The sequence below is a fragment of the Elaeis guineensis genome, chromosome 1 (assembly GCF_000442705.2).
Source record: "Elaeis guineensis isolate ETL-2024a chromosome 1, EG11, whole genome shotgun sequence".
NCBI classification, from domain to species: domain Eukaryota; kingdom Viridiplantae; phylum Streptophyta; class Magnoliopsida; order Arecales; family Arecaceae; genus Elaeis; species Elaeis guineensis.
This window is the reverse complement of record NC_025993.2, coordinates 101,480,410-101,503,788: the sequence shown is the minus strand read 5'-3', so window position 1 is coordinate 101,503,788 and position 23,379 is coordinate 101,480,410. Positions and strand designations below refer to the sequence as shown.

At 32.7% G+C, this 23,379-nt stretch overlaps 1 protein-coding gene across 5 annotated transcripts in view; it reads left to right on the top strand.

The window, feature by feature from the left end:
* Window positions 1–1,860: 1,860 nt before the first annotated feature.
* Window positions 1,861–23,379, top strand: part of LOC105060768 (disease resistance protein RPM1-like) — a 38,932-nt gene continuing 17,413 nt past the window's right edge. Inside the window, exons 1-3 of one of the 5 annotated variants that reach the window (XM_073257611.1) lie at window positions 1,861–2,066; window positions 8,254–8,423; window positions 14,418–14,493. The gene's annotated coding sequence lies outside the window, so the exon portion shown is untranslated. Of the gene's footprint in view, window positions 2,067–8,214; window positions 8,424–14,417; window positions 14,494–23,379 lie in introns of all 5 variants that reach the window. The other 4 variants (XM_073257609.1, XM_073257608.1, XM_073257602.1 and 1 more) reach the window with 4 other exon arrangements.

Genomic DNA, 23,379 nt, shown 5'->3' with positions numbered 1-23,379 from the left:
TTTTTTCAGCAGTTTAATAGAGAAGTAACCAGTAGCTTGGACATCTAGCTACCTTATGATTAACAGAACTGCAGCTGGTAGATTATTACTAAGGCCATAAACAGAGAACCAAACAGATAGGTCAGTAGTTGCTAAGCTTGATCTAGATCCAACTCATCAAAGAGAAAGAAAAAAAAGGGATTTGTTTGGAGGACTAACACATCCAACCATCTGCTTAAAATGTATTATCATTGGATTAAGTCACTTATGAAGAGTTTATTTATCAGGGTTGCCCAGTCCTGGACAGACCAACCATCGTACCGGTGGTGTGGAGGTTTGGCTCTAGATTGAAGACCACGCTCAAGCTGCTGGTCTAGTAAACGGTTGGACCTAAGTTAGAGCAGATCTTGTTCAGCCCAAGTTTGGATTTTTTTTTTTTTTTGGCCCATTGGGGCAACCATTTCCTATTCGTAATTATTTTTAGGGATGATGATTGTAGCTGAACCATTGGATATTTGATCCGATCTAATCTGAATGGAGTTGGTTTTATCTAACTCGATTAAAACCCAAAGTGGATATAGGTTCTACATAAAATATCCAAAGCGGATTCCAATCAGCTATGGATAATAATGTACCTTTTTTTCAAATTTGATCCAATATATATGATCTTAATCTAAAATTTCTTCTTTCAAAACAACAATTATTTTAGAAGTATGATAAGTTTCTTCCCAACTCGGCCCAATCCTCTATCCGACCGATCTGACTTGCACCATCTACTTTACCTGATCTAACCTATATTATCTATCTTATCCAACCCAGTCCAACCTGTTTAATCTATCCGACCTGTACCATCTACTTTATCTAACCCAAGATAGATATAGGATAGATATGAATATGGGATTTGTAATTACAGAATGGATACGGATATAGATTGATCAAATCTATATCCAATCCATTGTCATCCCTAATTATTTCACAGGTAAAAGCTTACTACCACAATGAATTAAAGTGGGCCTTTCAAAACAAACGTCATGGCTGATGGAAGAAGAGCAAGGCCAAATGATGCAATAAGCCCAAGGCTCAACGAGTATGACGGGCAAGTCTTCCATGAACACTAAAGCCATGGACTTGAATGGATTTAGATTAAGTTTATATTCATAAATATCTACAAATAGTTTGGGAATGGATTGGCTCAAATCTCATAGGAAGAAAAAAAAAGCTTAAGATAAAAACTTAAGAATAAATTTTTTTTTGACTTTCTATGGAATTTGGATCAGTGTACTCCAAAGCTATTTTTAGATATTTATAAATATAGACTTATCCAAATTTATAATTATATGTCTTACTGATTGTACCGGCTATATCCACAAACCCTCTAGAATTTTCAATGCAATCATCCGTTCAAACCTTTGGGAAGATAAGTATGAATTTTTCAAACTATTAGATATAGATATAATTTATCTTAAATCTCGAGGGGGTTTGTAATTTACTCAATAGATATGGTGCAAGTTGAAGATGCTAACTTGCAAAAGTCCTCAGAAGCTATGTATGCATTTTAGATTTTGATTGCAACTGACCAGTGATCACAATGGGAAAAATTATTTACATAATAATTATGAAATATTTGAAGTTGCTCATGATTTTTCTAATCATGTCCTATATTTTTGGCTTTTCTCTTTCCTTGTCTATCCTCATCATTATGCCCCCTCATCTTTGTACGTCCTTTGCCAGCTACGTTTGAAGAATGGTTCCCAAACGTGCCCTACTTTCTATTATCTTTGTTTGCTTCGAAGGAGGGAGAGTTTTATTTAGATTGGCTAAAATTAGACTAGATAACTGGCTCCAATGACTGGCTTCAAATTGTCATACACATCATTGCTTGCTAGACCCCATATATACAGGCTCAACGAGAAGCTTGCATTCTAGCTACCACAGCCATTCTTCTTTCCTCAAAATTTCATATAAGTGCTACGACTACCCTGCTCAAGGCACACTAGGTGATGTATTTTTTTTTGCCGGCGCGAAAGTCATCCTGTTCATCGCATTGCTGGTGACACATTCTTGCAGGTGCTGTCCAGTGATCAGAGGTGAGGAGACTCTGTTCTTACTCTTTTATAGTTAAGACTTTTGGAAATTCTCCTTTGCAATTATTTGGCTTCAAGTTAGATCTGATGCTGCATGATTTTTCATCTTACCTGTAAAGTTAAATATGAAATATGTTGCTCATAACATCATTCAAAGCTTATATAATTTCTTCAATAAATTAGAAATAAACTATCCTATCAATTTTTTTTCCTAAAAAAATCTTATCAATTCATTTCTTCAAATTTTGGGTGGTGAACTTAGTAATCTATATATCCTTCAAAGAACTCTTACCTCTCAACGACAATTGTTAATTGAGCCAGTTAATCACCTTCCTCCTCACCTGAGAAGCCCAAAATTCAAACCGAGCGGTGAAGCACATATGGAAGAGATGCAAAAACATGGTACGCTATGAATTTCTAAACCTACTCCTTCAGCCAAACCAAGGTAGAAAAAGAAGGGGATCGCCATGGAGACTGTACGTTTAACGCATGATGCATTGTTTCCACTCTTCACTACGTGCTGGAAAATAGTGTATTAGTCTCTTTTAGAGAAACCGTGTAGGATTAGATTTGTATCCCATATTCACCGTCCAAAAATATCATGGTCACTGCTCCTATGACCTACACTTGTTGATGTGTACAAGTTTAGTGTTCAGAAATAATTTGGCAAGATTAAGAAGTTAGTAATTCAGCAAAAATACGATAAAGTTGAAAAATTAAAATACATATAGAATAATATATAACCATTTTAGATTTTATAGAATTATTATATATCTATTTAGAATTTATACATATTCAATTAGTAAAAGGATATCAAACCTAGCTAGGAACTACACAGAAGACTTGCAAGGCAATATTGTGTGGAAGGATGAAAAAAAGTAAAAAGTGGAGAAGAGAGTGGGAGAGAGAAAAGTGGAGCAGCATAGAAGTAGGGTCGTATGCAGGTTGGGTTAGAGTGTGATGGGAGTAATTCAGATACAATCCATATTTGTATCAGGTCAATAATTGGTACCCAAATCTAATCTAATTCCCTTCAAGTTGAATTAGGTTGAATTTTGTATTAATTTTATATATTCATCTAACTTTTTGGGTCAAATAAGGTCCAAAATAATTCAAACACACACACACACATATATAAAGTGACACCTCCACAATACCACCAAGCCTAAATGGTAATATGTATAAAAATTTATATAATAATAAATATGGTCCAAAATCTTTTTTTATTTATTAAGCAAAATAATATTTTTATTTATTAAATTAAAAATATTAATTTAATAAATAAATTTAATATTTTTTAAAAAATAAAATAAATTATTTGTTTGTGATGAAAAATTTATGTCATAAATATTTTCATTACAAAAAATATATTATTTATGATAAAAATTATCGATCGCAAATAATTTTAAAAAAGATTTTAAATTTTAAAAAAATAAATTATTTGCGATGAAAATCTTTCGTCACAAATAAATTTATTTACATTAATACTCCATCATAAATAATTCCATCATTAATTAAAATATAATATTTTTTCAAAAATAATTTATAAATATATATTTTTAATTTATACTTTTAATATTTTATATTTATAATCTATAAAATAAAAATAAAAATTTACATAATAAATTCATAAATAAATCTATCATTTTATTATATTAAAATATAATTATAAAATAATAAATTTAATAATTACAAGACATCCAAAATAAAAATAAAAAAAAATACAAAGACAAGCCGCTGGCTGTCAAGCATCAGTATTTGGAGAAGGAGAACGGATGGAGCATGATGGACCGACCTGTTGCTACCTTGTTAGCTCTATCATCTGTTCCATCTGTGCCATCCGTTCTATCATCTGTATCTGGAACAACTGGTATAAGTCAATGCGTACAGTTAACTCATTAGCTCGTTGTCGATCTTCATCAGTCTATTTCTATATCTCTACCAATCGGGCATCATAGGCAGCATGGACGTCAGTCCTGGATGAGCATGAGGATGGAGAGACTCTGATCTCATGCTCCAATCTTCTAATATAATAGGATCTCATACCAAGCATCTGATCACAGATCTCATCATCTGTGGATACAATCGAGCCTTCAGGGATAGGTTGGGATCACATCTCTATTATATGATCCTGAAAATTAAAGTTATAGCTATTCGAAGTTTAAACTAAAAATCAAAATATCAATGAAAAAAATAGTTGAAAAAACTTACATAAGCTCCTGGCTCTCCACCGTCCACTCCCCTGACCGTCACTGGTGGGTTCGCTGGTAGATCTCGATCCTATCAGAAAGCTCGCTACTCTTTATATCTCTTTATAATTTGAGAATAATTAATAAAAAAATTTTAAATAGTTAAAAAATTAAAATATGCTAAATAAAAATTACTTACCATCTGCTCTATATGGCGAGCAAACGGCCTCGAACCCTCACAATGCGAGACGGTCTGTCTTGCTCAATTTATGGTATTTCGAGCACATCGATCCTATATAGTTAATATTCAAACTAGTAAGTAACTAATTGAATTTAAGAATAAATAATTTAATTATTAAACTCTGAAAAAAAAAATTAGATGCTTTATGTTGATATGCCGGATCCTCATACCTGTGGCATATGACAGCCCAGTCCTTAATATTGATGCTGTCATATGGCCACTGCCATGCTGCCTCCACCCCCTGATCCTGCACTACAGCATACCAATGGCGATGAATGTGATGTTGATAATCCTTGAAACGTGAGCATAAATGATCATTCATAGCTCGCCGCACGTAATCATGCTTAAAATCAACAATATCATATATAGCCTATAATAATAAATATTATAAGAATATAGTGCTAATTAAATATTTTACTAAATATTATTTTATCTGTAAGTGGCTATAGAAGACCTCCCTCTGAGCCGATGTAATGTGACTCCAATCAAAGAGCGTCACGGGGCATAGTTGCAGCATATGATGTCCAGCTCAGTCTGCCATGGCTTACACCATCCTCTAATGGGCATGGTGAAATCAGGCGAAATCTTGATATGGAAATGCTGCCCTAGTGTTCGCGTCTCTAATGCTCCAAGGCAAGGTTCTTTGACAGACCTCATCCTCACCTCACTACCTACATCGAATAGCTTGAAACAATAATGAATAAATCATTAGTATGATAGCTATCTATAAACCTAATAGATATAATTAAAAATAAATTTTATTATATAAAAAAATATTAAAATACCACTCTGATCCATCGCTGCAGCACCCTCTGGCAGCATCGATGGTGTGGCAATGGAAGTGGGAGAAGGCTCATCCTCAGGGATAGGCTGGAAACTTGAACGTGGCCGTCTTTGTCCTAGCGCCATAACTAACTTGATATATAAATGAATATAATAATGAATGATAATAGTGAAGCATATATAAATGCAAATGAATAGAATTATATTGCATATCATTATTACAAGAAAAGATTCAATAAAGAATATAGATCTACTCATCAAGATCTGTATCCTCCTCAATTTGTAGGTCCTCCGAATCACAATAATCAACTAATGTATCATCTTCTATCTCATCATCATTTGTGAATGGATCATCGTCCTCCGAATCATTATGATTAAATACAAAATCAGCTTCAATTTCGTTGGATGACAGATCAGTCGTATTCAAAGGAGTTGTCACAAGTTCTTCATCAACAAGGAGCTCGATCAATGTTTGTTCTTCCTCTTGAAAAGCTTTTTCTTCATGTAGATCTAAATTTTCATCCATCTCTAATCAGATTGATATATCATATATGCCTTTAGATATTATTCTTTGTATGACATGCTAATTACCTCGATACTTCGGATCTTTTAAATATATTACTTGTTTCGCTTGAGTTGCGAATATATATGGCTCATTCTGGTGCCATGTTCGTACAAAATTTATATTAATAAAGTGTGGATCAATATGAATATCGATCTTCTTATTGCTAATACCCCATCATTCACACTGAAATAAGAATATCAAATTATTAGACTCATACTTTAGTTCTATGATATCTATCAATACATCAAGATATTCAATCTCCTCTTTTCCTTCGTATCTTGTCATAGCAATCCCACTATTTTAGGTCCATCTTTGCATCTCAAGCTCTCTTATATGAAATCTCATTCCTCCAATGATATAGGATACATAGTGATTAATCCTTCGATCAGGACCACATGCTAAATCATACAACTCATTGGTTGCACCCTCTTCTTTATTGAAATGCTAGATTTCATCTACAACATAACATAAAAAACTGTATTGGTTCAAATAGTTAATTTTATAATTATTAAATATAACATAATACTAGTAAAAGTTATATGGTCTCCAAACTATTTTCAAATTCTCTCCTATGTCGATCATCAATATCTATATTATTCTTCCTGGATAGTATACTCTTATGCTCACTGCAACAAGTCATAATTTTTAATTTTACATCGATATGAAAAAATTAGTTAGAATACTAAAAAGTATGCTAAGATGGTACTTAATAAAATCTTCAATTTCTTCATAATTATTTAGAACATAGAAGTGTGCCTTGGATAGCTCATTCATATACATAAACTCATATCTCCTTCCACTTATGGATTGAATCATTTGTTTGAATATAGACAGTATCGGTTCATCATCACCCCATTCACGGTCTACGTTACGATCTGTACGATTGAATCATATTTTGATATCATCAAAATATATGGAGCAGAACATGACACACTTCGTAGCTATGTATGCTTCCACTATAGATCTTTCACACCTTATCTTATTACGCACATACTTTTTTAGGATACATAAAAATCTGTAAATAAAAATAAATTTAAATTTAACTACTATATTTACATCTTATAACTGATATGACAAAGAGATTATGATTTCTTTACCTTTCAATAGAATACATTTACTGATAATGTACTGATCTGGCCAAAAGAGCTTCTTTTGGGAGATGAATAGCTAGGTGCACCACAACATCAAAAAATGATGGTGAAAAATTTTTTTCTAACTTACAAAGAATGAGCACAAAATCCTTCTCAAACTTCTCAAGTAAGTTAATCTTCAATTTTTTGGCAACATAGTTCTCGAAAGAGTACTCCCAACTCAATCAATACAACTTGAACATCACCACTCAAATAGCCATGCATGACCATAGGAGGCAAGTGCTGCATCATCATATAGGAGTTATGACTTTTCATGTTAGAGATATTATCATCGTTGTCGTCAATACACGATGATACATTTAAAGCGTAAGCATCAAAAAATTTTATAATTTTGAACCATCCACAGAAACTCTTTTACTCCTTGCCAAATAGTGAATAATATGCAGGTGGTAAAAAAAATTTATTATCTCAACGAACTAAATGCAACTCCGACTAGATTCTCATTTCTTACAAATCAAAGTGAGCATTTGAATTATCTTTTATTTTTCTTGCGATGCTCAATACTGTACCAATGATATTATCACAAATATTTTTCTCAATGTGCATTACATCCAGGTTATGACGAAATAGTAACTACTTTCAGTACGGCAGTTAGAAAAATATGCTTCGCTTCGTCCAAATCAGCTTCGCTTCAATACGCTTCCACTTGCAAGTACTCGATGTTTTTTCAATTTCACATTTTTAAAGGCTTCAAGTTGTTCTAAATCTTCCACTCTACTTAACTCCTTAGGTGACAAACGCTGGTTAGACTTACCATCAAAGTATTGATTATAACGGATCCTTCAAAAATGATTAGCAGATAGAAATCACCGATGACTTATGAAGTAGATTTTTCTTCCATGCTTTAAATGTAAGGAGGACGTATTCTTGTTGTATATTGGACATACTAGATATCCTTTAGTACTTCACCTAGATAAGTTTCTATATGCAGAAAAATTATTTATGATCCATAAAACCGAAGCATGCAACTTAAATTCCTTCGACTAACAAAATCATATGTCCGTACTCCATTTTTCCATAGCTCTTTTAGATCATCGATTAAGGGTCATAAATATACATCAATTTCATTATCTAATGCTTTTAGACTCGGAATCAACAGTGACATAAAAATGAATGATTCTTTTATGTACTTTCAAGGTAACATATTATATGATATTAGCATCACAGATCACATACTATAAGTACTCAAATTGTTAAAAAAACTAAATCCATCTATTGCTAGATCAAGTCGGATATTGCGTGGGTCACTCACAAAGTGCAGATACTTTGCATTGAAGTCTTTCCACATTATAGAGTCGACTGGATGGCTAATTATATTCTCCTCCAGAATCCACTGCTCATGGTGCCATCTCATTTCTTCAGCTGTCTTTGTAGACATATATAACCTTTGAAGTCTTAGAATCAATAAAAAATATCTCAAAATCTTATAAGGTATCTTCTTTCCTTTTTTATTATTGGTTTTGCACCTAAGCTCACTATATTTCGGATATTCACTTGCTTGTTCGTTCTCCTTATAAAATAATATACAATTATTTTTGTGGGCATGTGTAGGAATATAGGTAAGTTTTAATTTTCGTATGTATGTTTTTGCTTAAGAATATGATTTTGAAGATTTCTCTCCATCAAAAAGAACTATTTTAATCAATGTTAAATTTTGGTCAAATGACTTCTGACTCCATAGATTCACAATTTTAATATGAAGTAATTTGAATAAAAATTCTAACTTGAAGAACTTTACACAATTTGGATAGAGTGGCTCTCATACATCCCTCACAAACTTTACAAACTATTCAGAAATCCCTTCTATCTTATTAATATTATGTTCATGATCAAAACTATCTTCTGATGTACTAGTACTCATAGGTACATTTGAGCGAATATCCTGATGTAAATTATGTAATAGTGAAGCTATACCATCAATAGTAAAAGTGGGAAGAGAGTGGGGGGAGAGAGAGATGTGAAGCAGCATACAAGTAGGGTCGCATGCAGATTGGGTTAGAGTGTGATGGAAATAATTCAAATACAATCCATATCTGTACCAAATCAAAAAATTGTACCCAAATCTAGTCTAATTCCCTTCAAGTTGAATTAGGTTGAATTTTATATTAATTTCATTTATTCTTCTAACTTTTTGGGTTAAATAAGGTCAAAAATAATTCAAACACACACAGATATATACACGTGCACGCGCGCCCACACACACACACACACACACACACACACATATATATATATGCGTTCACACACACACACACACACATACATACATACATATATACATATATATATATATATATATAAAGTGACACCCCCACAATAACACAAAGCCTATAAATGGTAATATATATAAAAATTTATATAATAATAAATATGGTCCAAAATCTTTTTTCATTTATTAAGCAAAGAGGTGCAAATATAAAGTATTTTAAATCTAGCTTTTAAATATTCAAAACTACATAACCCAAAATTTCATTATCCTCAACTAGTTATGTTAATAGCCTGCTACTAGCTTTAAAGCTTATTGTCTTGACTTTTACTTGATTTATCCCTTCTTGCTCTTAACAATCTTATTTGTCTGAAAAGAATAAATAAAAAGATGAGCTTCACAGCTCGGTGAATAACCATATATTATCTTATTGAATCAAGCATAAGTTTTTTATAATTTAATTCATCATTAGAAAATAACTTTTATTACAAATTAAGCATTTCATAGACTTAATAATATAACAATCCATGATATGAAAATCCGATCATATATGCATAAATCATATCGATTCATAAATATAGTTCCAAGTATATAATTTAAATATAGTCTTAATTCTTGAAACCATTTAGCTATATAATTAGAGAATTTTATAATGACGGCATAATAAAATATGTTATGGAACCAATCATGCTATTGCACATATACAAGTAATGCCAATTTCATAAAGTCATATCATAGCACAAAATAAAACAATACTCTCACACTAAATACTAAGATCAATTTATATCCATGATAGAGCCGTAATCAAATCGATATCACAGTCTGCCAACTATTATACCCGCTGGCAAAGCCATATGCCAACTATTATATTCGTTGGTAAGATGGCATGCCAACTGTTATACTAGCCGATGGGGCCATATGCCAACTATTACACCCGCTATCGGGTCGAATGCCAATTGTCATACCCACCATGCCAACTATTATATCTATTAGTGAGGGCTATACATAGCTATCCGAAAGCCTATAATTTTATTTATTTTATTGATTTTTAAGTCATATTTTTTAAAAAATATTTTCTTAAATCATACATGAGTAAGATACTAATTAAATGGCTTTATAAAGCTTGTAATCCATAAGTAGTTTTTAATAATAAAGTTATCATGAAATTATTTATAATAAATTAACTATTTTCATAAAAATTTATAATTCATAATTAGACCCTACGTATAGAAAATGCACTTTTCATAATTTTAGTAATCATTCCAAGTATCCATTAGACAATGTTATAAAAACATGAATCATTTCTCAATCATATGCTTGATCCAGATTTTTAAAATAATACATAGCCAAGAATATCAAATATATATTTTTATTCTTTATAAATTAAAATTGATCAATAATTTGAAAATTAGTAAAGTTTGTGTCAGGATCGCTTATCTCAGTTGGTCCAAAGATTATTTGATTCAGATGGGTGAATAGGCTACATCTTGATTCTGACAAAGTTCCATCATGGCCGAAACTCAATCTTAGATGGTGCCATTCAAATCTTGAGAGAAGAAGAGATACAGAGAAGGTTGGTTGACCTGCAATCTTCTCTCGCTGGCCTTCCCAACTTGGTGGCTGCTCGTGACGGTGAAAATCGACCCACAAATGGAAACAAGGGTGGGGCTTTAGCAGTCCCGATGGCCGGTGTCCTTCCTTGTTTTTTTTTTCTTCTTTCTGCGATGTTGCCAGCTTGATCCTCTAGTCAAGAAGTAGCTGGGATGGTCCACAAGACCTTAGTGTAGTCCCGCCAGATCAAAAGGCCAAAAGGATTGGGTTCTCACACATAGGATTTGCATCGTTGTATTAGACAACTTAAATTATTTTTTTGGTAGAAGATAACTTAAATTATTTACAAATTATATTATGAGAAGAAGACTAATTTCTTATGTGAAACCAAAGTTTTGAAACGTGTGTGTGTGTGTATGTATGTATGTATATATATATATATATATATATATATATATATATATCATACTTTGTCCCACTAGCACAAACGAGCACGTGATAGACGACCGTATATTATGTAGAATTTTATCTGCTAAACATATAAGGCCTAAAAATTTATATAGTACCAATGCACATAAACTAAATTAATACTTAAAATCTTTGATTAGATAAACAAGTCTGACATATTTTCAAACCTAATTCAGTTTAATTATGTAATATTTATTTTCAAATAAAAGAAAGCACTTCAAGGTCCTAATCCTTCCGCTCACAGCCCACAATCCCACCCATACTAGATGTTGGCATGTAAAAAAAAAACAGCAAAAATAGGAGGGAGCTAAAAGCCTAGTAAGTTACCTCTGTCACTATTCGATTAAGTATTAAATGCATAAATTTTAGGATCATATTTTAAGATTTTTTGATTTATAGTTTAAGGTATGCTGAGCAAAATAAAATATGCATGTATTCAAAATCATCAACATATCTGAATAATAGAAGAAGAAAATATAACTTTTAATCATTGTACCAAATTATTCAACTCTCTCCCTCTACTCGTCTTTTGACTATGGCCACAATCAGCTCATGGCAAGCTCGTAAAGAGTCTAGATCCTGACTACAACATACCGTTCATCAGCATGTGCTAATGATTATCCCACTAGAGGTCCAAAAAGAATTAGCTCTGAAATCACATGAAAAACATGCCCATGATAGCATGTACCAAGGATCGCTCCACTGATGTGCTCTAAAAGGAAACTAGCTTCTGATTACAACATGCCGTCAAACAACATATGTCAGTGATTGTCTCACTAGAGGTCCAAAAGAAGACTAGATCCTAAGCTGTGTGATCACAGTCAGACTAGAGAGGATATACCATAATCAATAAATTTAATAATATTTCAAAATAGTAAAAGAAGATAGTTCATGTTCATGAAATTTTAGTTCATGCTTGATCTAGTTATTTAAAGTCTACTTATACAGAGCATACATAATATAATTCAAAATATATATAGATCTTATTCATTATTAAGTTAAGTTAACATCTTCCTATCAAGTTATGCAAAGGAAACCAGTTCATATATATACATATATAATCAAATGTTAGATAAGGAACTTACCTTAGATCGCAAGATAGAATTATCACCAAGGTACATTATGCACGATCTAAATAGTTGCAATCAAAGATTAAGTTTACATCTATGGCACATAAATTATTATTTAAAACTTGAGCATCTGAAGGATCCTCAAAATTATGGAGCCCACTCAAAATTAATCATATAAAAAGGATCTACATCAAGGATAGGACTCTAGATACATTTGATCAGTGGCCAAGATTCTAGTGCACATTTCAAATCTAAGCCAATCCTTCTAATATCATCTATTCTTAATCTATAAATCATGGACAAAGTCGTAATCACCTCAAACATGGGATTGATTTCCAGAACTCGATGTATGTCCCTGATCTAGTGCTCCACACTCACTTAGATCTTCAAGATTGTTAAATTGGGTTAGATAGAAAGATAAGATGGTGGTTGGTCCTATGCCGATCATTCGAGTATGAGAAAATCTATAAGAGAAATAATGAGAAAGAGAGAGATAGGTGAGGCATCTACAAAGAGGAGAGAAAAAAATTGAGGGAAAAAAATAGAGAGGAGGAGAAACAATAGTGTAACACACCAAATCGAGAATGTGGTGACTTAAGAAATTTGTATTCACATTTAACATTCATTTCTATATATATATGGTATAGCATTTTGATCGTGTCATACTTGAGCATTTGGATATTAATTGATTAGCATTAACGAAGCATAAATTTAGCTATTAATTAAAAAAAATGATTGAGAAACTGGATCAATAATAGTAGCAATGAAGTTAAATTTTGGTGGTTATTAAGAATAGAATGAGCTGATATTTGTAAGGATATCTTAGATGATATACATGACAGATTTTGGGGTATAGATTTATGAAATTTAAAGTAAGAGGAGTAGTGAATATTAGAGAAAAAAATTTGCTGAGAATTGCTTAGTAATTGTGAAAAGTTAAACTTGAATGATGGAGAGAAAAGGATGCAGAATTATATCATAGCATTGAAATCTTAGTGGCATGAAGAAATAGTAAAAAATATCAGAGTGCATAGTATAATTGTGACAAAATTTGCCTAATAAATTGGAGGAGAAATCAACCAAGGATGGATGAGAAAACTCATAGTATATATATAACTGAAGATACAAAATTAATCCTAGTTGAATTAGATTGAAATGAATAATTAGCCAGAAGATGAAATTGGAGAATTTAATCAAATGAGAATTTCATGAATTGTATATATATATATATATATATATATATATAAAAATGGGTGACAGTGTGTGTGACGAGTCAACTCAAGATTCAGATGAGCTGACTTGACTGCAGCAGAATAGCAAAAATAAGTAAATCCTAGATGTCCTAAAGTTCTGATTTCAAAAGAGATCTTAAGAGAACAACTCCGCAAGCTTGTTATATAAAAAAGGGCTAAATTTTTTTTTGATTACACATCAGTAAATGCATTAATTATGGGTTTTTATGGAGTTGACACCTAGCAAGCAAGGTGTCAAGCTGCTCTCTATTTTAATTGTATACCATACCTTGTCCATCGGTTTCCTTTTTGCTACTATTTTAGTCTTTAGTTAAAAATAAAAAGAATATAGAGGGAGAGGAGCTGAAGAAGGTGATATTTTCAGCTAGAAATCAAGGAGAATTTAGTTGAAAATAGGGATTTTGATTTGAAAGAAGAAAAGTTGCTGAAATTGCTGATTATGAAAAAAGAAAGAAACTTATGTTGGTTTCAACAGGGATTAACCACTTAAGATAATAATTTTAGTCTCTAAATTAGATTTAAATTGAACCTTGAATAGTTACTATTAGATTTGATATTTTGGTAAATCAAATTATGGGTTTAAACTTGAATTGGAGAAAGTTGCTGCTAATTTATTAAGAACTGTCTGAACTGTTTCAGCAGTTAGTTGATAATCTGTTGGCTAAATTTGAGACAACTTATGAGAATAAAATACAATTGAATTGCTGAAAATTTCTAAATATAAGTAAGGTTTAGCTAATCCTAAGCAGGATAAAATAGAATAGAATAAAAACAAAGGCTAGAAGAGCTAAAGAACAAGTATAAAGAAGCAAAGTATGTGTTCTCATACTCTTGTATCATGAAGCATTGTATTAATCAGCATGCATCAACTTTATAGGAAAGGAAAAGAGCTCAAAAGGGGTGCTTTGGATGAGTCAAACACAAGACCAAGGTAGTGCAATAGTTATTAGAAGGTGAGTAGACTTTTCTATCTAATCTTGGTGTTCTTCCTTATGATATTTGCTATGAAAGATACTAATATTAAAAAGTATGTTTAATTTTTGTTGTTTCTCAACTTATGTATGTATATGCAAGCATTAAAACAGGAAGTGAATCTTATTGAAATATTATTCAAGAATCTATATGTATATATTTATCCAGTGTAGATAGAAGTTCATTTTGGATTAGAAATATTTTTGAGTCAGCTCTTCAGTATTTAAAATTTAGCTTTCTAGCATTTAAAACTTCATTTAGCATTAGCATCAACATTAATATTAGTATGAGTATTTTATACAGTATAAAAATAGCCAGCACCACAAACAGCAGTAAATAGCAGAAAATTCAGCATGCCCAATGGGACTTATCAGTAGTATGCATTGCTATGTATCGGCTGTCTATGGAAGTGATGCTTTATGATGTGGTCGACAGTAGTCCAGCAACAGCACAGTTCATTACACAGTTCATTTTTATCTAGCATACTAAAATTTTGAAAGTATATCAGCAGCTTTAGCTCTATGTATTATATTCAGTATTACAGTTAAATATTTTTTTTTTATTGTTAGATAGTTTATCCATTCATTAGGACTTAGGTCTCATTCCCTCTTACTTTGTTTGTTTGTGGTTTTGGAACATCTTAGCCAGCTATAAAAGTAAAGTATCAATATCTTTAATAGCACAAGTACTAGAAAAGACTGACCATATTAGTTAATAAGAAGGATATGTTTTGTGATATTTCGTATGTTTGAGCTATTCATGTTAGCTTGTGAGAAGAATATATTTTGGGATGTTTTATGTACTTAAGCTATTTAAGTCTAAGTGTGAGAAGAATACTTTTGAGATATATTATATGTATTTGGGTTATGAAAATCAATGAAGGTTAAATGTATTTTATTTTTGAGCTGTATATACAGAGCATAGTATGATGAATAAAATCATGGGTTTGATTTTGAGAGATGATGAGTTAAATTGAAATGCTTGTATTAGTAGATTGAAAAATTGATTGAATTAAACAAGAGCAAATTATCAAAAGATGGTCAAGGTTTATAGTATCTTGTAAAAGATGTTAATAAAGCTTAGCTCAGCTATAATCTTATAGTACCCTCGCCCGATCTAGGGTTGGGGTGCCACATATTTGGTATCAGAGTGTAGATTTATGATCATTTGGGATTATGATTCAAGTGGTATGAGAACTTGGGCTATAATTACTTGAGATTATGGTGCAAGCAATATTGAAAAGTAGTGGTTCAATTATAAGTATTTCTTTAGATCCTAGAAGATGATATGTCTTGAGCATAAACTGGATGATTGCCAGAAATTAAGATACAATCTCTTGTGATACTATGAATATTTGAAGACCAGAATGACTTCTATAAATATTTAGCATTTAGTAAGATAAATGAATCAGAGTAGCGCAGCGGAAGCGTGGTAGGTAGTTTGTATAATCATAAGTAAATATTGTAATGAGAGAGAATGAGTCTTTTGAAGTTGGAAGTCGATAGTAGCCAAGAGGAGTAAAGCAACTGGAACTAGAAAAAATAAGAAAGGTATGAATCATTGTTGGTCAAAATAAGTTTATGCATACTTGATAACTGAAAATATTTCAAGTTGAGTTTATTTGAGTGCTAGTTTATATTGGAAGACTCAAAGTGATATTCATGAATTTAAGAAATAGTATAATTATGTATGTCATTATGAAAGGTTGGCATGTTGCCTGAATAACAAGTTATACTTGATTGGTCATCATTGATATAAGTAATAGAACGAAAGGTCTTATGAGTATTAGTATATTTGATGACAAATCTTAAAAATCGAATAGATCATGATGCTATAAATTATTAATGGTTTAGAAATTAAAAGCTATGAATTATTAGATCATGAAGATAGTATGTGGGGAGTAAGAATCAAGCTATCATTCTTTGAAAGAGGTTTGATGTATTCTAAACATGATAACCTTTATGGAAAGAAAAGTAAAGATTCAAATAAAAATTGCAAGCATGACAAGGTGGATGTAGCTTGTTAAAAAAAAAATTGTTGGAATTATGATGGTTAAGAGAGGAAGGCTATAGTGAAATAAATGCTAAAGTGATCAAGATAAATTGAAAGAAGGTCCAAGATTGATTAAGGGTACCTTTACCATTAAGATATTAGCTATGGGCTAATATATGAGCAAAGATGATGGAATTTGCCAATAGATTGCATGGGCATGTGCATAGCATAATTGATTGCAAATAGTATTGCCTAGCAAATTAACTTAAAAGGGGTTAAGTGGTCCTCCAATTGTCTCGACCACTTGATGAGTCGACTCGTTCTCAGTCAATAGAAATATCGCTTTCTGTAATCTTTGTTTTCTGAGACCGAGTCAGCTCGATTTCTCTTGGAGTCAATTCATTTTCTCTTCGAGTCAACTCGAAAAATTTTTGGAGTTGACTCAGTCTCAGGCAGCAGAATTTGATCTTCTGTTCTCTATGGTGGAATCGACTCAGTTTGATTTTGAGTCGACTCAACGCCATGCTAGACCTATGTGCCAATCTTAGAAATGTGTTGAAGTCGACTTCAATCTATTTTGAGTCGACTCAATTTCTTCAAATGATATTTTTACATAGGATTTGCCTCCTAATCATGTCTAAATTGCTCAAGGTGTTCTTAATTGGTTCTAATCCTATTTTAATGATATTTTCTATCTATAAAAATATTTCTAGTAAGAATTTGAGAGATAATAGTATATTTTTTTATGGTTCAAGATTTGGTTAGCATCAAATCATCTTTGAAGATAGTGAATTTGATTGTTTTAATTCTATTTTGTACAAAGATAGTATAGATAAGATCAAAACTTAGTTGAGAACAACCACTAGTGGGAAATAGAGGCCAAAAATAGAGTAGATCAAGAGAAGTTGATAAGGATGGCCAACCTCAATGTATATCACATGTTATATTGTCCAAACTAATTAAATTAAAAGAAGATTTATCTTATCCAAAAAAATTTGTACAGATTTCAATAGAAAAAAAATAGTTGTGTCTTTATCTTATCCAGAAGAACTAGTATAGATTTTCAATAGAGAAGAAAATAGTTGCATTCTCAAGTTATATGATTAGTTAAAATTCTTTGGCAAGACCATAGTATAAAGGGAGTTACATGGGAAAGAGAAGATGAAATGAAAAGCAAATATCTATATCTATTTCAGAGCTAAAGGTAACAAAATTTTGGGATGAAATTTTTTAAAAGAAGGGAGAAATGGGACACCCCGAATCAAGAATATGGTGACTTGAGAAATTTGTATTCACATTTAGCATTCATTTATATATATATATGGTATAGCATTTCGATCATATCATACTTAAGCATTTAGATATTGATTGATTAGCATTAATAAAGCATAAATCTAGTTGTTAATTAAGAAGAAAAATGATTGAAGAACTGGATCAATAATAGTAGCATCGAAGTTAAATTTTGATGGTTATTGAGCATAGAATGAGCTGATATTTGTAAGGATATCTTAGATGATATACATGGCAGATTTTATAGTATGGATTTATGAAATTTAAAGCAAAAGGAGTAGTGAATATTAGAAAGATAAATTTATCGAGAATTGCTTAGTGATTGTGAAAAGTTAAACTTGAATAGTGGAGAAGAAAAAATGCAGAATATATCATAACATTAGATTCTTAGTAGCATGAAGAAATAGTGAAAAATATTAGAGTGAATAGTGTAATTGTGATAGAATTTGCCTAATTAATTGGCAGAGAAATTAGCCAAGGGTTGATGAGAAAACTCATAGTAGATACAGAATTGAAGATGCAAAATTAATTCGAGTTGAATCGGATTGAAATGAACAAGTAACCAGAAGATGGAATAAGGAAATTTAATCAGATGAGAATTTCATAAATTATATGTATGCATGTGTGTATATATATATATAGATAGATATATATATATACAAATTGGTAGCAGTGTGTATGGCGAGTTGACTCAGGATTTAGATAAACCGACTCAACTACAGCAGAATAGCAAAAATAGGTGGATCGCAGATGTCCTAAAGTTTTGATTTCAAAAGTGATCTTAAGAGAACAACTCAGTAAATTTGTTGTTGGAATTCGAAGTTTGGGGCATGCATGTATGTTTCAAAACATTCTTTTCTAAACACCGCAGGGGAATAGAAGATTCAAACACTTTTAATCTAGATTATATATGCATAAAAATATAAACCATAAGGATCTACTTCATATATTAAAATTGTATATATGTTGAAATTCAAATTGTGATCAAATCACATACCTATTTCGCAATTCTTTTCTTCAAATCTGGATCTGGAAAGAGAAGAGATTTTCTTCTAGCCGTATAAGTATCCGACCTCCATAGATATCTACTCAAGATCAGTCTGAAATAGCCCTCTTCAAATTGAATTTTTTTTTTCTAAGAAAGTTCAACCTACTGAATCTGAACGAAGTCTGGATTGCGATCAACATTTGATCTCTTTTCTTAATCTTCTTCTTCTCCTCTTCTCTTGCCTTTCTCTTTTGTTTTGTGCTACTACCAAACACCAGGAACCAGCAGCAAAGAGGATGCCCAACAGCCTTGACGTGGAGGAGAAGTGGGATGCCCAACAAGGAAGGACGTGTGGGATGTCCCTTGGAGAGAAGAGAAAGGGAGAGGAAGAGAGGGCGTGGGGAGTCTCTAAGAGGCGTGGAGTGCTGCTGGTTGGATGTACTAGGGATCTTAGGAGAGGTCCCTTTAAATAGGCTCAAGGATTGAATCTTATTCAATCCCATAATACAAGTCCTACTTGCATTGGGTTTTCTAATAACTTAAGTTATTCAACTTCCTTTAGAAAATCTATTAGATACCAACTCTTGGAGCCCTTGCACCCACATAAACACATCCCAAAGTGCACCCAAGAGACACCCCATATTAGATCAAAAAGCTCTCTAAAGGTGGGACATGCCCAACTTGATCAAATTAAGGTGGCGCTCCATCTTAGCTAACAAGAAAATTCAATTAGGGACTTGCACCCTTAATTCATATGATCCAAAACCTTAGACACCCAACAATTGGAGTCCAATGAATCTAATTCATTTAGCTTATTAGCAGGTAATTAAGTTCAAATTATCTTATCAAATAAGAAATCCAAATATAAAAAGAAAATTGGGTCCAATCATATGCTAGCAAGATTACTTTGAATCCAATCAAATTTTACTAAATCCAATTGACACTTCATAAGCTCAATTGCTTATTCCAGGCCTAATCCCTTTGTTGTGTGATCCTATAGATTCAATTCTATCTACGAGTGAGATATACAATGATCTCTATCAAAGTATCATTGAAACTCTTTTCAATAGATCGGAACAATTTTACTCTAACTTATCAAGGATTGTCGATCCAGAACAATCCTAGTGAGCTCTCACAATCCACCAGCGACACCTAGCAATATGTAGTGGCAATCCAGTAGAACCAAAATAAATCTCTAGGTGTAGTTAACGTATGATTCAATCTCTCTATCGTGAGTCCCGACTAGATGGCAGATCATGGATAAATCGTCAAACCTCAACATCAGTCATATAATAGATTCAATTAGCTCAACTCCAATTGTGACTTCTATGAAAACTCTTTTTCATCAATCACACTACTATGGCTATAGACTCTCAGACTTGACCTCTCAAATCTTATAGGACTACTCCTCTCTATCAAGATCGATAGATTTTATCTTGATGTGCATCCTACTCCTACAGTGAACCTACTGTCGTCAATATCCACTACAAGGGCTCATTGAGACTCATGTTTATATGTCAATCAAACTCCAACAGCCTCACTATGAATAGTAGTATTATCTCAGATCAAAAGATCAGTCATACAACTACAGCATCAAGACAATCACTGATGATTGAATGGAAATTCAAGTGATCTCTCTATGGTTACGCTCAGTACCAATTGTTCTCTAATAATTACTCACACTTATCATCCTGTATCTCTACACAGTAGACTAAAGACTTATCTACCCCGAAAGAAGTGATTTGTGCCTCAGTCTATCTGGATCAATCACCATCCTCATGATGATCCTATGATCGGGAGTATTTAAGAATTAAATATATGTCTCTAATTCTCAACTCTTTGAGAATATGTATCAAAAACTAATTCTATGGATGATTCAAGGATACATCACACTTGAATAAAAATAAATTTATCCTCATATTAATATATTAAGTATAAAATTATGTCCTAAATTTATTACAATGTGTCAGCCATATTGACTTCTAGGACATACATCTAACAATCTTCTACTTGGACTAAAGCCAATTGGCCACAAATCTAAGTCTCATCTTCTCAAGGTGGACTTTCATTTTCGGTTGGCTCAATTACTTTATCAGCGAATCTGCCATATTGTCCGCGGAGTCTACTCTTCACACTTCGACATGTTACTTTTCAAGATAGTCACATATGATATGAAACCGCCACTCGATGTGCTTCAATTTTTAATGAGACCTCGGCTTTTTAGCAAGTGCTATGGCTCCATTGTTGTCACAGTAAAGTGGTATGGCATCTGATGTCATAACTCCAAGTTCTGTGATAAATTTTTTGAACTAGAAACCTTCCTTTGCAGCATCCGAAGCAGCGACATACTCAGCCTCTGTGGTCGAATCCGCTATGATGGGTTGCTTAGAACTCTTCCAGCTAACTGCACTATCATTGCAAATGAATACATACCCTGACATAGACTTTCCATCATCATGATCAGACATGAAGTCAGAGTTAGTATACCCCTCAACTCGTAACTCAGAATCTCCTTCAAAGATCAAAAATAAATCTTTAGTCCTTCTCAAGTACTTAAGGATGTTCTTCATAGCCATCCAATGCTCCTCGTCTGGATTCGACTGATACCTACTCGTGGCACTCACAGCAAGAGTAATATCAGGTCGAGTACATAGCATGACATACATGAGGCTCCCTATGATCGAGGCATAAGGAATCCTACTCATGGACTACACTTCCTCAGATGTGGTCAGACACATCAGCTTGGAGAGATTAATACCATGCCTAAGAGATAAGAGTCCTCTTTTGGAGTTTTTCATGCTGAACCTCTTTAGCACTTTCTTTATGTACAGCTTTTGTGACAGGCCTAGCATCTTTTTAGGTCTATTCCTATAGATCTTTATTTCGAGAATATAGGATGCTTCTCCTAGGTCTTTCATGGAAAATTCCTTGGACAACCATTTTTTGATCGTGGTCAGCATGAGAATAGCATTTCTAATCAAGAGAATATCATCCACATACAATATGAGAAATTTTATCGCACTCTCACTGATCCTTTTGTATACACATAGTTCCTCTTCATTTTTTATAAAATCAAACGATTTGATCGCTTCATCAAAATAATGGTTCCAACTTCGAGAAGCTTGCTTTAATCCATATATGAATTTTTGCAGCTTGCAGACTTTATTATCACCATCATCAAATATGAAACCTATAGGCTGCTCCATATAAAAACTTTTCTCAAGATATCTATTCAGAAAAGCAATTTTCACATCCATCTGCCAGATTTCATAATCATAGTAAGCTGCAACAGCAAGCAGAGTGTGGATAGATTTCAGTATGATTACGGATGAGAAGATTTTTTGATAGTGAATGTCCTCATGCTGACTATAATCTTTAGCCACAAGCCTAACTTTATAGATCTCTACCTTACCATCGGCAACTATTTTTCTTTTGTAGATCCATTTACACCCAATAGGTATAATACCCTCAGGTGGATCCACTAAGGTCCATACTTGGTTCGAGTGTATCGAGTCAATTTCTAACTTCATAGCATCTAACTATTTTTCAAAATCAATGTCAGACATCACCTCGTCAAAGATATTAGGATCATCACTATGACCCTTATCTCTTATAAGAAATATTTTCTTTATTTCCTCCATAAGTATACCCATGTACCTTTCAGAAGGTCGGGAGATCCTGCCAGATCTATGAGGTGGTAGAGGAATATCGACTATTAGCTCATGAACTATGGGTTCCAAAGGATCTATAGCTCTTTGCTCTTCAGAGACTTTCTCTTCGAGCTCAACTAATAACCTCCCACAACCACCATCCTGGATAAACTATTTTTCTAGGAATATGACGTTCTGACTCACAATCACATTGTGATCTTGTGAAAAGTAGAAGTAGTATCCCATGGATTCTTTTAGATACCCTATAAAATGAGTTATAATAGATCTATCCTCTAACTTATCCGTCATCTGTCTCTTGACATAGGCCGGACATCCTCAAGTTTTAAGATAACCAAGATTCGACTTCTTACCGAACCATATCTTATACGATGTGATAGGAATGGATTTCGATGGAATCCTATTCAACAAGTGAATAGCAGTTAACAAGACATGTCCCCAAAGAGATAAGGGTAAATCAGTGAAGCTCATTATGGACCTGACCATATCCAATAGGATCTTATTCCTCCTTTCGAATATCCTATTAAGCTGAGGTCTTCCAGAAAGAGTCCATTGAGAGACTATGCTGTTGTCCTTAAAATATTTCAAAAATTTTTGACTGAGGTATTCACCTCTTCGATCAGATCGAAGAATTTTAATGGGCTTGCCTATTTACTTTTTTACTTCATGTCTAAATTCTTTGAACTTTTCAAAAGCTTCAAACTTGTATTTCATCAGATACACATACCCATACCTAGATAAATCATCGATAAAGATAATGAAGTAAGCATAACCACCTCTGGTCTGCAATCAAATGGCCCACACGCATCTGTGTACCAGGATAAGTAACTCAGTGGCCCTTTCCCCATGTCCTACAAAAGATAAATTGATCATTTTTCCTCGAAGATAAGATTCGCAAGCTAGATACGACTCTGCGTTAAGAGAGCCAA